This window comes from Antedon mediterranea, chromosome 3 (assembly GCF_964355755.1).
Source record: "Antedon mediterranea chromosome 3, ecAntMedi1.1, whole genome shotgun sequence".
In the NCBI taxonomy this organism is placed as follows: Eukaryota; Metazoa; Echinodermata; class Crinoidea; order Comatulida; family Antedonidae; genus Antedon; species Antedon mediterranea.
In genome coordinates, this window is record NC_092672.1 from 10843364 (window position 1) to 10857486 (window position 14123).

Consider the following 14123-nt stretch of genomic DNA (forward strand, 5'->3'; position numbering starts at 1 on the left):
AAAAAATTTAATTATTGGCTTTGAGCAATTATTTAGCTTAACCAAAACTATGTTAATAAATGCCAACCCAGGCTTGCAGTTCAGAACTGAAAGACGACTAAGGAGGTACGGACAGAATATTCTGTGCAGTTACACAAAGTGATAAAAACTGTAAAATGGACAGTATACTAGATAACAAAAATGATTAATGTTGCTTAGAAAATAATGCCTTCTTAGATATCAGTGCATATTAAATTGATTTGATAATAATGTTAAATTGTATTGGATTTTACAATTTACATTCGATATATAAATACCAGTAAATTACCATAGAAAAATACCTACAAATGAAACACTAATGAATTTCGTTTAAGAGAGTAACTTATTCTAAATTTGCTTACAATTGTTTTAAGTTTTTCAGTTCTTCAAACATCTTGTATCCGTGAACTTGCAGCTTGTTGTCTTTTATGTTTCTGCAGAATATAATGCATTAACATAAATGGCAACTTAATAAAACATTTAAAAAGAAGATTGAAAATTATTAAAAACTCCACAAGCTTTATATGATTGGCAAATTAACAGTTTATTATTATTATATAAACATTTCATTACTTACAAATATTGAAGTGATAACGTAAATGAAGAAAAGGCAGATTGATCAATGGTACTGATATAATTGTTCTGTAATTCCCTACGTAACACAAAACGGAGAATTGTTAATTATAATAAATTTTTACTTTGGAAGATGTGTATGACCTCTACCTTCCAACGTTTGACAACCTGGTCCAAAACATAATTAGGTTTTTAATAGATTGATACGAAAATTGTAAATTGCAGAACTACGGTAATCCAAAGGAATTGCACTTTTATATGAAATCAAATTTTATAAGATTTTAGGACCAGCACACTATAGTTCGGGTGGTAGAGCTAAGAAAATATTGAAAACAGAGCTGCTAAGTCCCCAGAAATTGCACTTATTATACTTCGAAATATGAAACGATAGAAATTCTCTAGTACTAGCCTTACCATGGTTGGGTCTGAGCTAAAAAGAGCTGTTAGGTCCATGGAAATTGCACTTAGAACTATACTTGGAAAAAGCGAACCTTTTTTGATTTTTATATTTTGTATTATTGATATTTAAGTTTATGTTGACAAATCAACAAATACATTGACTTTCATATAAAACGAAAAGCTTATTTTAATTAGGAGAAACATTTCAAAATTAATCTCTCTTGAATTATTCAATTATTGCTTGTATAAAATGCTTATTTGCTACCATACAAATATTACAGAACAAATAATCTGTAGTAGTAGTGTTCATCTTTCAACCAATATTATGTTCGGTAATTATTTTTTAAGTACCGTAAGTACTTACAGCTTCAACGATAGCATATCAACAAATGTTTTTTGCTGTCAATGTAAACAACAAACAAAATGTTCGTTAATGCTTCTCTTTCCATATAAACTTTTTTATTGTATTAAAGTCGCAATAATAATTATTATAACTCCTGAGGACGATCAACGTATATTGATCGAAATTGTGTGTACCGCAAACTTGATATCAATAAATAAAATCAATCAAATAATTTTTTTAATAATTGTTAAAAGTGAAGCATTTAAAAACATTCAATAATACAAATGCAAACAATGTTTTTGGTACAGTATCCTGTAATCGTCAATCACTATCAATATTTGAAAATAAAACAATTCTTACAGTTTTATCAATGATGTTAAATCAGCAAATACGTTGACTGGCAATGTACTTATTTGGTTTTTGTATAACCACCTTAAAAGTAAAAACAAGGCAGAGTAAGTATATTAATACAAGTCAACTTACATATCCCCATAAATGTATTGGTATACGTTTATGTAAGATGGTAGTCTGGATATTAAAATCTGAGTTATAATATTGTATGGCCTAGTTGGTAAAATACACTAACAATAACAATATTTATAAGTATTTGAGAACTTGCATGTTGTCTCCCTATATAACTTCATAATTAGGGTTGTCTCTGCTTACAAGATTTCTCAAAAATAGAGACTCCCTATGCTTATATAACGAACTTTTCAGAAGTTCGTGCTGGGGTCGTTGTTGAACCGAACGTAATGGTAAAAGGTCGGATAGAAAAGAGCCGAATGATGAAAGAACCGAACGAATTAATGGTAAAAGGGCGAAATAGAAAAGCACTGAATGAAAGGAGCCGAATATAATGGTAAAAGGGCCCTGTGGAAAAGTGCCGAATTATAAACATCGAGGTGAATTATTGAAATGTTCATAGTCGATTCTATATTTTGTTATGTCGACATTTCGACATAGTAACATCTTGATAATATTTCGACTTACTATCTAAATTTCAATTTACTATGGTGAAATTTCGACTTACTATTATATACAACAATCCAAGAGATACTATATGCAACGAATATCAGTTCTTTTGATCTTCGATTCGCCTCTTGGTGAATTCATTGTTATGTAAATTACGTGTTCGCTTGGAGACCGCGTCGCGGTATAAACAGTTTGCCAGATGTAGTTCGTAATTTTGTAACGTTTAAACAAATTAATAATTTGTTTAAACGGATTATTAATCTGTTTGAACAAATTATTAATTTGTTTAAACGGATTACTAATTCGTTTGAACGAATTAGTAATCCGTTTAAACAAATTATTAATTCGTTTAAAAAAATTAGTAATCCGTTTAAACAAATTAGTGATTCGTTTGAACGAATTAGTAATTCGTTTGAACAAATTAGTAATCCGTTTAAACAAATTAGTAATTCTTTTGAACGGATTAGTAATCCGTTTAAACGAATTACAACATATACTTTAAATGGCACTTGTTGTATATGTTGCAATTCGTTTGAACGGATTACTAATTCTTTGAACAGATTATTAATCCGTTCAAACGAATTACTAATTCGTTAGAACGGATTACGTTCGAAAAACATATACTTCAAATGGCATTAATGGGCTTTCGTAAAAAGACGCTCTAGTGTAATTGATGAATTCTATTATGATAGAATAACTACTTTTCTGTGTTTTGATGCACAATTTATGTTCAAAAAGTAATTTTTAATATGTGATTAAGTATGATTATTTATTCTATAGTTTTCGCTGAATACATTTCTAAAATTGTATCACATTTGGAATAAAAAAAGCTCTATCGTATTTATGACATTGTGTCACTTACTTCGTTTTATTATTAGCTAAATAATTATGTAAATGTTGTTCTAGATGTATTTATTTTTTATTTGAAAAAGAAATACACCCTGTATTTACTCTAATCAATATTCTTAGTGTAGGTCCAATGTCGTCGCATTACCTTTTTTAACCAGGGGTTAATCACAAGATTAACGTGCATTCATCGGCGTAATTTCGCTGGATTCATTTCTTCATGTATCACTGAAGTTGAGCAAAAAGTACAACTGCGCAAGCGCATATTCGCAGAGTTACCGATGACCAATGAGTATTGCCGATGACTCAGCAAAATGCTTGCATAACAAAGATGCACATGTAAAAACTGTCGGCAAGTGCGACACAAATTATTACCAATCTCTATTAATTTTTGTCTCATCTACTATAACGGCTTACTATTTCTAAATAATATTTATACTTAAGTGCAATGATTAGGCTTTCGTAAAGCAATTCTCACAGATATTGCAATGATGTTAAACCAGCAAATGCATTAGCTGACAATGTACTTATTTGATTTCTTGACAAAGACCTTTAATAGTAAAAACAATACAGAGTAAATATAAATGAACATGTCAACTTACATTTTCATATACTGTAAATTTATTCTTACGTCTATGTTCGTTGGTAGTGAATATTCAATAAAAATACACTACAGAGTATGAATATTCATAAGTCATTGTAATGTAATCAGCGTTATAATTAATTTCAATAATTTCAGGATTGCCTGATTAGTAACATATTTCATTTTAGGAATGTCGTGAATAATAATTATTTTGCAGGTAGCGCAATTCGAAACATTATACAATATAAGTTCACACAATGTTTCAGATTTGTTTGTAATCATAAATATTTTACAAGTAGGTTAACATAAACAATCCTTACAGTATGTTCAATGATGTTAAATCAGCAAATACGTTTTCTGGCAATGTTCTTATTTGGTTTCCGTTCAAAGACCTTAAAAGTAAAAACAATAAGTACATTAATACATGTCAACTTACATTTTCTTATACATGTATTCTTTTTGTTTTGACTTGATTAGTAACAAGGAAAGTAGGGAATATTAAATATTTTGTCAATAAATTGTTTAAAAGTTTTCAAAAAGTGGAGCATTTAGAAACATTAAACATTAGTGCATTCCATGCAATGTGTTCAATGACTTTAAACAGCAAATAAATTGGCTGACAATGTACTTAAATGTTTTTCGTACATATATCATGTTCGTTGGTAGTATAAATAATTCAATAATAATACACTACAAAGTATCGTAATCAGCGTTATAATTGTATGTTTTTTTTTATGTATAGGTTGGCAAATAATTGTTTTTCTATAAATTAATTTGTTATTTCTATGTTCCCCGGTAGACTGAATATTCATAAATTATTATAAATAAACAATGAAATTAACTTCACTAGAATTACAGTTAAAGACATACCACTGTCTGTAGATGACTCGACAATCACAGAATCCCTTCGTATGGTTGTAAACCCAATATTAAACCACAGGACAACTTACTAATTGTTGTAATAGAGATAGAATCTTTTTTTTCACTGCCATTCCAAGAAACATTAAAGCAAAGATTTGTTTTTATATTAAAGATGTATTGTCCCTTTGACTAATTCCCAAAATTTTTTTTTTATATTTCGAAAAAAATTGAGTCATTTTGAAGTATTATAATAGTTATTAACTTTCACCCAAAATTAGTTGAAAAAAAAATAATTTAACCGAAATACGGACGTTTTTTTGTTTAAAAACTAACTTTGACTTCCAGTCAAAGTTTTCGATCAAAACATATCTCATAATGCAACGCGCTTGTTTGGCTACTCTGTATGCATAATCATAAAACTTCCTCGCGATCTGTGTGAAAACACCTTCTCAACCGCGACGAGTTGTAAACAATCCTAATTAGCATCATGCATAATGCATACTCGTCGCTTGAAATCTTTGTTTACTCGTGACGATTTTCAAGACGAAATGTAATCAAATTAATTTACCTGTTAATTACGTAAACTTGTTGTTTTTGCCTCAAATTTTCGACTTAAAGTGAATAACTTTAATATTACTTTGATATGGCCAATTTAAATGTAGAATATTTTGACCTTCATTTTTTGTGTTTCAATGTACAATACATCTTTAATTGACAAGAAAATAAAACAAAATATATTTCTCTTTTGGAAGTAATTTCCAGGGTGCTAATTTTAGTTGAGTCACATGTTTTGAATATAAAACAATTCTTACAGTAGTAAACTATTTTACTGTGTTGAAGTCTTTGTTTTGTTATAATCACCAATATAAATAATGTATAGGCCTAAGTATTTGAAAATAAAACAATGCTTACAGTTTTTTCAATAATGTTAAATCAGCAAATACGTTGTCTGGCAATGTACTTATTTGGTTTTCGTACAACCACCTTAAAAGTAAAAAAAATGCCGAGTAAGTACATTAACATGTCAACTTACATTTTCTTATAAATGTATTCTTATGTCTATGTTTGTTGGTAGTGAATATTCAATAAAAATACTCTACGGAGTATCTTAGTCTGAATATTCCTAAATTATTATAATGTAATCAGCGTTATAATTAATTTCAATAATTTAAGCATTGCCTGATTAGTAAAATATTTCATTTTAGGAAAGTCGTGAATAATATTTATTTTGTCAATATATTTTGAATAGTTTTCAAAAAGTAGCGTAATTCGAAACATTCTACAATATAAGCGCACACAATGTTTCTCATTTTTTGTAATCATAAATATTTTACAAGTAGGTTAACATAAAACAATTCTCACAGTGTGTTCAATGATGTTAAACCAGCAAATACGTTGTCTGGCAATGTACTTATTTGGTTTTGGCGCAAAGACCTTGAAAGTAAAAACAATGCAGAGTAAGTATACATTAATACATGTCAACTTACATTTTCATATAAATGTATTCTTATGTCTATGTTCGTTGGTAGTCTGAATATTCAATAAAAATACACTACGGAGTATCTTAGTCTGAATATTCCTAAATTATTATAATGTAATCAGCGTTATAATTAATTTCAATAATTTAAGCATTGCCTGATTAGTAAAATATTTCATTTTAGGAAAGTCGTGAATAATATTTATTTTGTCAATATATTTTGAATAGTTTTCAAAAAGTAGCGTAATTCGAAACATTCTACAGTATAAGTGCACACAATGTTTCTCATTTTTTGTAATCATAAATATTTTACAAGTAGGTTAACATAAAACAATTCTTACAGTTTGTTCAATGATGTTAAATCAGCAAATACGTTGTCTGGCAATGTACTTATTTGGTTATTGTACAACCACCTTAACAGTAAAAACAATGCAGAGTAAGTACATTAACATGTCAACTTACATTTTCCTATAAATGTATTCTTATGTCTATGTTCGTTGGTAGTCTGAATATTCAATAAAAATACTCTACGGAGTATCTTAGTCTGAATATTCATAAATTATTATAATGTAATCAGCGTTATAATTAATTTCAATAATTTAAGCATTGCCTGATTAGTAAAATATTTCATTTTAGGAAAGTCGTGAATAATATTTATTTTGTCAATATATTTTGAATAGTTTTCAAAAAGTAGCGTAATTCGAAACATTCTACAATATAAGTGCACACAATGTTTATCATTTTTTGTAATCATAAATATTTTACAAGTAGGTTAACATAAAACAATTCTCACAGTGTGTTCAATGATGTTAAACCAGCAAATACGTTTTCTGGCAATGTTCTTATTTGGTTTCCGTACAAATACCTTAAAAGTAAAAACAATGCAGAGTAAACATTGATACATGTCAAATTACATTTTCCTATAAATGTATTCTTATGTCTATGTTTGTTGGTAGTCTGAATATTCGATAAAAATACACTACACTACAGAGTATTTTAGTCTGAATATTCATAAATTATTATAATGTAAACAGCGTTATAATTAATTTCAATAAATTCAGGATTGTCTGATTAGTAAAATATTTCATTTTAGGAAAGTCGTGAATAGCAATTATTTTGTCAATATATTTTGAATAGTTTTCAAAAAGTAGCGTAATTCGAAACATTCTACAATATAAGTGCACACAATGTTTCTCATTTTTTGTAATCATAAATATTTTACAAGTAGGTTAACATAAAACAATTCTTACAGTTCGTTCAATGATGTTAAATTAGCAAATACGTTGTCTGGCAATGTACTTATTTGGTTTTTGTGCAAAGCCCTTGAAAGTAAAAACAATGCAGAGTACGTACATTAACATGTCGACTTACATTACATTCTTATGTACAATATATGTTCGTTGGTAGTGAATATTTAATAAAAATACACTACAGACTTAGTCTGAATATTCATAAATTTTTATAATGTAATCAGCGTTAAAATTAATTTCACTAATTTCAGCCTGGCCTGTTAGTAACATATTTCATTTTAGGAAAATCGTGAATAATAATTATTTTGCAAGTAGCGCAATTCGAAACATTGTACAATATAATTTATATATGATTATATATGATTACTGCATGCCTTGGTTTATGACTGAATCTGGTTCTTTTGGCATTTAAAAAAATTTTAACGGTTTTTAATGATTTGATTTACTGTGTACTTGTATTTACAATATTGTTGTTAGAGTCTGTTGAATTTTTACTTTGTCGGTTGTTTGCAGAATTATTCAGCCGGTGGCTGCCTTCTGTTTGTACTATTTATGTGTTTTTTATGAATAAATACCTACATACTTACTTACTATAACTGCACACAATGTTTCAGATTTGTTTGTAATCATAAATATTTTACAAGTAGGTTAACATAAAACAATTCTCACAGTATGTTCAATGATGTTAAGCCAGCAAATACGTTGTCTGGCAATGTACTTATTTGGTTTTCGTACAAATACCTTAAAAGTAAAAACAATGCAGAGTAAGTACATTAACATGTCAACTTACATTGCATTCGTATGTCATATTCGTTGGTAGTCTGAATATTCAATAAAAATACACTACAGAGTAGTAGTAAACAGTGGTTATTGTGTAAATTGTATCTTTAGACAAGATGCTTTACTGACATTGCCTCGTCTTTCGGATGGAACGTAAAGGCGTTGGTCCCGTGTACATAATAGTGCACGATAAAGAACTTTTCGAAAAGAGTAAGGGGATCTTCTCCCGGTGTTTTTATCTTGTAAGATACGTAGCAATAAAGTGAAAAATTAAAGAGCAAAATTCCACAATAAAAATGCATACAATGTCTCCGCTAATTTCAAAAGAAATTAAACAATTCTTACAGTTTTTTCAATGATCTTAAATCAGAAAATACGTTTTCTGGCAATGTTCTTATTTGGTTTCCGTCCAAAGTCCTTAAAAGTAAAAACAATGCAGGGTAAGTACATTAACATGTCAACTTACATTTTCTTATAAATGTATTCTTTTTGTTTTGACTTGATTAGTAACAAGGAAAGTAGGGAATATTAAATATTTTGTCAATAAATTGTTTAAAAGTTTTCAAAAAGTGGAGCATTTAGAAACATTAAACATTAGTGCATTCCATACAATGTGTCTAATGATCTTAAACAGCAAATAAATTGGCTGGCAATGTACTTAAATGTTTTTCGTACATATATCAAGTTCGTTGGTAGTATAAATATTTAATAAGAATACACTACAAAGTATCGTAATCAGCGTTATAATTGTATGGTTTTTTTATGTATAGGTTGGGAAAATAATTGTTTTTCTATAAATTAATTTGTTATGTCTATGTTCCCCGGTAGACTGAATATTCATAAATTATTATAAATAAACAATGAAATTAACTTCACTAGAATTTACAGTTAAAGACATACCACTGTCTGTAGATGACTCGACAATCACAGTCTCCCTTCGTAAGTATGGTTGTAAACCCAATATTAAACCACAGGACAACTTACTAATTGTTGTAATAGAGATAGAATCCTTTTTTTTCACTGCCATTCCAAGAAACATTAAAGCAAAGATTTGTTTTTATATTAAAGATGTATTGTCCCTTTTACTAATTCCAAACACATTTTTTTTTATATTTCGAAAAAAAGTGAGTCATTCTGAAGTATCATAATAGTTATTAACTTTCACCAACAATTAGTTGAAAAAAAAAAAATTTAACCGAAATACGGACGTTTTTTTGTTTATAAAATAACTTTGACTTCCAGTCAAAGTTTTCGATCAAAACATATCTCATAATGCAACGCGCTTGTTTGGCTACTCTGTATGCATAATCATAAAACTTCCTCGCGATCTGTTTGAAAACACCTTCTCAACCGCGACGAGTTGTAAACAATCCTAATTAGCATCATGCATAATGCATACTCGTGGTTTGAAATCTTTGTTTACTTTCACTCGTGACGATTTTCCAGACGAAATGTAATCAAATTAATTTACCTGTTAATTACGTAAACTTATTGTTTTTGCCTCAAATTTTCGACTTAAAGTGAATAACTTTAATATTACTTTGATAAGGCCAATTTAAATTTAGAATATTTTGACCTTCATTTTTTCTGTTTCAATGGACAATACATCTTTAATTGACAAGAAAATAAAACAAAATATATTCCTCTTTTGGAAGTAATTTCCAGGGTGCTAATTTTAGTTGAGTCATAGGTTTTGAATATAAAACAATTCTTACAGTAATAAACTATTTTACTGTGTTGAAGTCTATGTTTTGTTGTAATCACCATTATAAATAATGTATAGGCCTAAGTATTTGAAAATAAAACAATGCTTACAGTTTGTTCAATGATGTTAAACCAGCAAATACGTTGTCTGGCAATGTCCTTATTGTGTTATTGGACAACCGCCTTAAAAGTAAAAACAATGCAGAGTAAGTATACATTAATACATGTCAACTTACATTTTCATTAAAATGTATTCTTATGTCTATGTTCGTTGGTAGTCTGAATATTCAATAAAAATAAACTACAAAGTATCGTATTGAGCGTTAATTTCACTAATTTCAGGATTACCTGATTAGTAAAATAATAATAATTATGTTGTCAATAAATGTTTTAATAGTTTTCAAAAAGTGGCGCAAAAATTCTACAATTTAAGTGAATATAATGTTTCTCCTTTGTTATAATCATCAATATAAATATTTCACAAGAATTAATACATGTAAAAAACATTTTCTTGTAAATGTATTGTTATGTCTATGTAAGTTGGTAGTTTGAATATTGTAATCAGCGTTATAATTGCATCGCCTTGTTGGTAAAATACACTAACAATAATAATATTGAGAATTATTTGAGAACTTTGTTGTCTCCCTATTTAACGTCATGCTGAGAGTTGTCTCTGTTGTCAAGATTTCCAGAAAATAAAGACTACTAGTTCTATATAACGCAATATTGAAAAGATTTTTGTTGAGATCGTTGTTGAACCGAACGTAATGGTAAAATTCCGAATAGAAAAGCACCGAATGCTAAAGGAGCCGAATGGATTAATGATAAAAAGGCATTACAAAATAACATTTTGATAATATATATTTCGACTTACTATAGGCCTTACTATGCTATATAAAATACTATATTTGTTATGTCTGAATTTCGATTAAGAGATATGCAACAAATTTAAGTTCTTTTGATCTTCGATGATTCGCCTCTTGGTGGTGAATTCATTGTTGCAAATCACATGTTCGCTCGAGAATCGTCCGATTCGGTGACCGCGTCGCGAAATCAACAATATGGACGGGAAGGCACAGGACGGTGCTCAAGAATAATTTATGCAAGAGCTTTAACAAAGTGAGCGGAGCTTTAGCCTGAAATTCCGTCGTCTTAACTTTTTGAAGACGCGCACGATAAAGTTGCCATTTTCCCGTTTACGGAGAACGACTAGAAATAATGTACATATACCTTATATATACAGCTCAAATTACACTTAAATGTGGAATTTTAAAAACTCTAACTAATATTTGAACTTTACTAATTTCAATGTTTACGTAGAAGATCGTCGATTATTGTTAAGGATAGCGTCGACAGGAAAACAGGTTTAATTTTTCAGATGTAGTGTGTCATTTTGTAACGGCTAACTAGCTAAAAACACCAGTATCTTAGAACTTCGCAATTTCACTAAAAGACGCTCCAGTTCGGTTAATAGAAGACCTGCTTTATTATACAGAGTGTAATGATATCGAAGGGGCAATAATTACCGTAGATTTTAAGAAGGCTTTTGACTCTATTAGTAGAGATTTTATGTTCAATGTTCTAGAAAAGTTTAACTTTGGAATGTTCTTTTGTAACTGGGTAAAAGTATTATACAATAACGTTGAATGTGTCACAGTTAACAATGGTTTGGTTTCAAACAATTTTAAAATGGAAAGAGGTATTAGACAAGGTTGTCCTCTATCTGCTCTGTTATTCATTTTAGTGGTTGAAGTAATGGCATCTAGAATAAGAAACAAAGATGACTATAAGGGTATTAAACTTCCAAATAATGAAAATAACATAGAAGCTAGAATAAGCCAATTAGCCGATGATACTGTTTTGTATGTTGGTCAGTCAGTGTAATTGAACGTTTTTCTGAAGTATCTGGAATGACACTAAATAAAAAAAAAACCAATGCTTTTTGGATTGGTAAATGGAAGAACAGAATAGATAGACCTTTAGAATTAAATTGGGTAAAACACCCGATCAAAATTTTAGGCATATATGTAGGGTATAATACAGAAGAATGTACCAGAAAAAACTGGGATGTTAAATTAATAGAGCTAGAAAAGACTTTAAAACAATGGAATGCTAGAAATCTCTCAATTTTTGGTAGAATATTAATCCTGAAAAGTCTTGCACTATCTAAATTAACATATGCTGCAAATATCACTGATGTTCCAAAATATGTATATACACAAGTTACAAATCTAATATATAATTTTATTTGGAACAATAAAAGGGAAAAGATAAAAAGAAAAACTCTAATTGGTGAGGTTGAGATGGGAGGCATTAAAATGCCTGATTTTACTCTTCATGTTAACGCACTCATGTGTGGCTGGTTAAAAAGAATTATGAATGATGATGGTGCTAAATGGAAAAATATTCCAATGTATTATATTAAAAAAATATGTGATGTTAATGTTTTACTTAATATGTCATGTTATAACACTATTGATGTTAATTCTGATAAAATTCCACTGTTTTACAAAAATATGATAAAAGCCTACATAAATTATAACAGGATCTCTAAAAAAAAACCTGAAACTTATAACGATATAATGAATGAGCAACTGTGGGGAAACCACTACGTTAAACTAAAGCATTGGATTGACAGTGGCATTATCAGTATTAAAGACATTGTTAATAAGAACACTTTTTTAACATCAAACGAAATACTGGTGAAACTACAATGTAAAACAAACTGGTTAAATGAGTATTTGTGCATTATTAAGGCAATATCAATTCAATGGAAACGTATTATTAAGGAGGTAGATATTTTCAATTGTGATGATAATGATGAATTAGTTGGGACCAAGTATGAGATTAATACTACCAAACTAATATACTCATGGTTTGTGAAAGAATATTTCATTATTCCAATGTCACAACTAAAATGGGAAGAGTACTTCAATGATAACAACATTGATTGGAAAACTTCTTGGTTACGGAAAGTATGTAAAATGAAAGATAAGAAACTAGCACAATTCAATTATAAGATGTTACATAGAATACTGCCTACCAACAAACGGCTGTATCAGTGGAAAGTTAAGGAAACACAAACGTGTGACAAATGTGGAGAAATTGAAAATGAAAATCATTTGTTTTTTAGTTGTAGATTTATTCAGAAATATTGGAGGAAAATGCTTAGTATCTTTGTAAGTTTAAATCACAATAATATATCATTTAAACAATTAATACTAGGAACGGGAGATAAGCTAATAGATTATATTTACACTTTTGCAGCATTTACTATTTATATAATAAAAATGTTATCTGCACTAAATAAGCCAGTGGGTAAATCTTTATGGAATTCATTTAAAAGCAATATGTTATATAACATTGAATGTGAAACATATAACAATAAAGAAACAAGTATAGAAAAATGGGTAGCTTTAAGAAATAAGATTATGATAATATAATTTCTAATTTGATACGATTAACCGAAAAAGAATTACAGTGATACGGGTTACTGGTGCTACTGAGCTATTATTGTTTTTTTATCATGTATATAAATATATTGTATAATCCGGGTTGTAAAATGAAAACAAACAAATGAAAATGTGTGAACTATTTTAAAACGGGATAGATGATAATGATGATCCTGTCAAGTGTATAACAAAATATAAGAAAATTAATGAAAAAAGGAGTAATACAGAATTCATATATGTTAAAATGTTACAAGTTAAATAATACGATTTTATGTAATATGAGATAATATGAATGTGAATAAAAGTGGTGTTTGCGCCACAAAAGAGAGAAAAAAAAAAAAAAAAGCTCCAGTGTATTGATGAATTTTATTATGATTGAATAACTATTTTCTGTATTTTGATGTACAATTTATGTTAAAAAGTAATTTATTTTTAATATGTGAGATGATTATTTTACTTATTTTATAGATACACTATGTACTTACTCATTTTTCTTAGTGTAGGCGCAATGTCGTCGAATTACCTTTTTTAAAACCCCAGGGATTCACGTGCATTCATCGGCGTAATTTCGCTGGATTATTTTCTTCATGTATCACTGAAGTTGAGTAAAAAATACAACTGTGGAAGCGCAAATTCGCAGAGTCACCGATGACCAATGAGTTTAAGCATATTGCCGATGATTACTCAGCAAATATTTGCATAACAAAGATGGACACGACCTGAAAACTGTCGGCAAGTGCGACACAAAATGACGTAGGCCTACTATGTCGAAATTCGGCTTACTATTTCTAAATAACATTTATACATATGTGCAATGATTAAGCTTCCGTAAAACAAATCTTACAGATTTTGCAATGATGTTAAA

At 28.9% G+C, this 14123-nt stretch overlaps 2 long non-coding RNA genes across 2 annotated transcripts; both read right to left on the minus strand.

Annotated features, from left to right (window-relative positions):
- Nucleotides 1-377: 377 nt before the first annotated feature.
- Nucleotides 378-14123, minus strand: LOC140043564 (uncharacterized). Its single transcript, XR_011844316.1, has 4 exons — nucleotides 14103-14123; nucleotides 1694-1765; nucleotides 596-670; nucleotides 378-452 (listed from the first exon to the last, which is right to left on the minus strand). It is a non-coding gene; the product is annotated as an uncharacterized lncRNA (long non-coding RNA).
- Nucleotides 6864-7999, minus strand: LOC140043563 (uncharacterized). The gene is made up of 3 exons (XR_011844315.1): nucleotides 7910-7999; nucleotides 7323-7394; nucleotides 6864-6937 (listed from the first exon to the last, which is right to left on the minus strand). It is a non-coding gene; the product is annotated as an uncharacterized lncRNA (long non-coding RNA).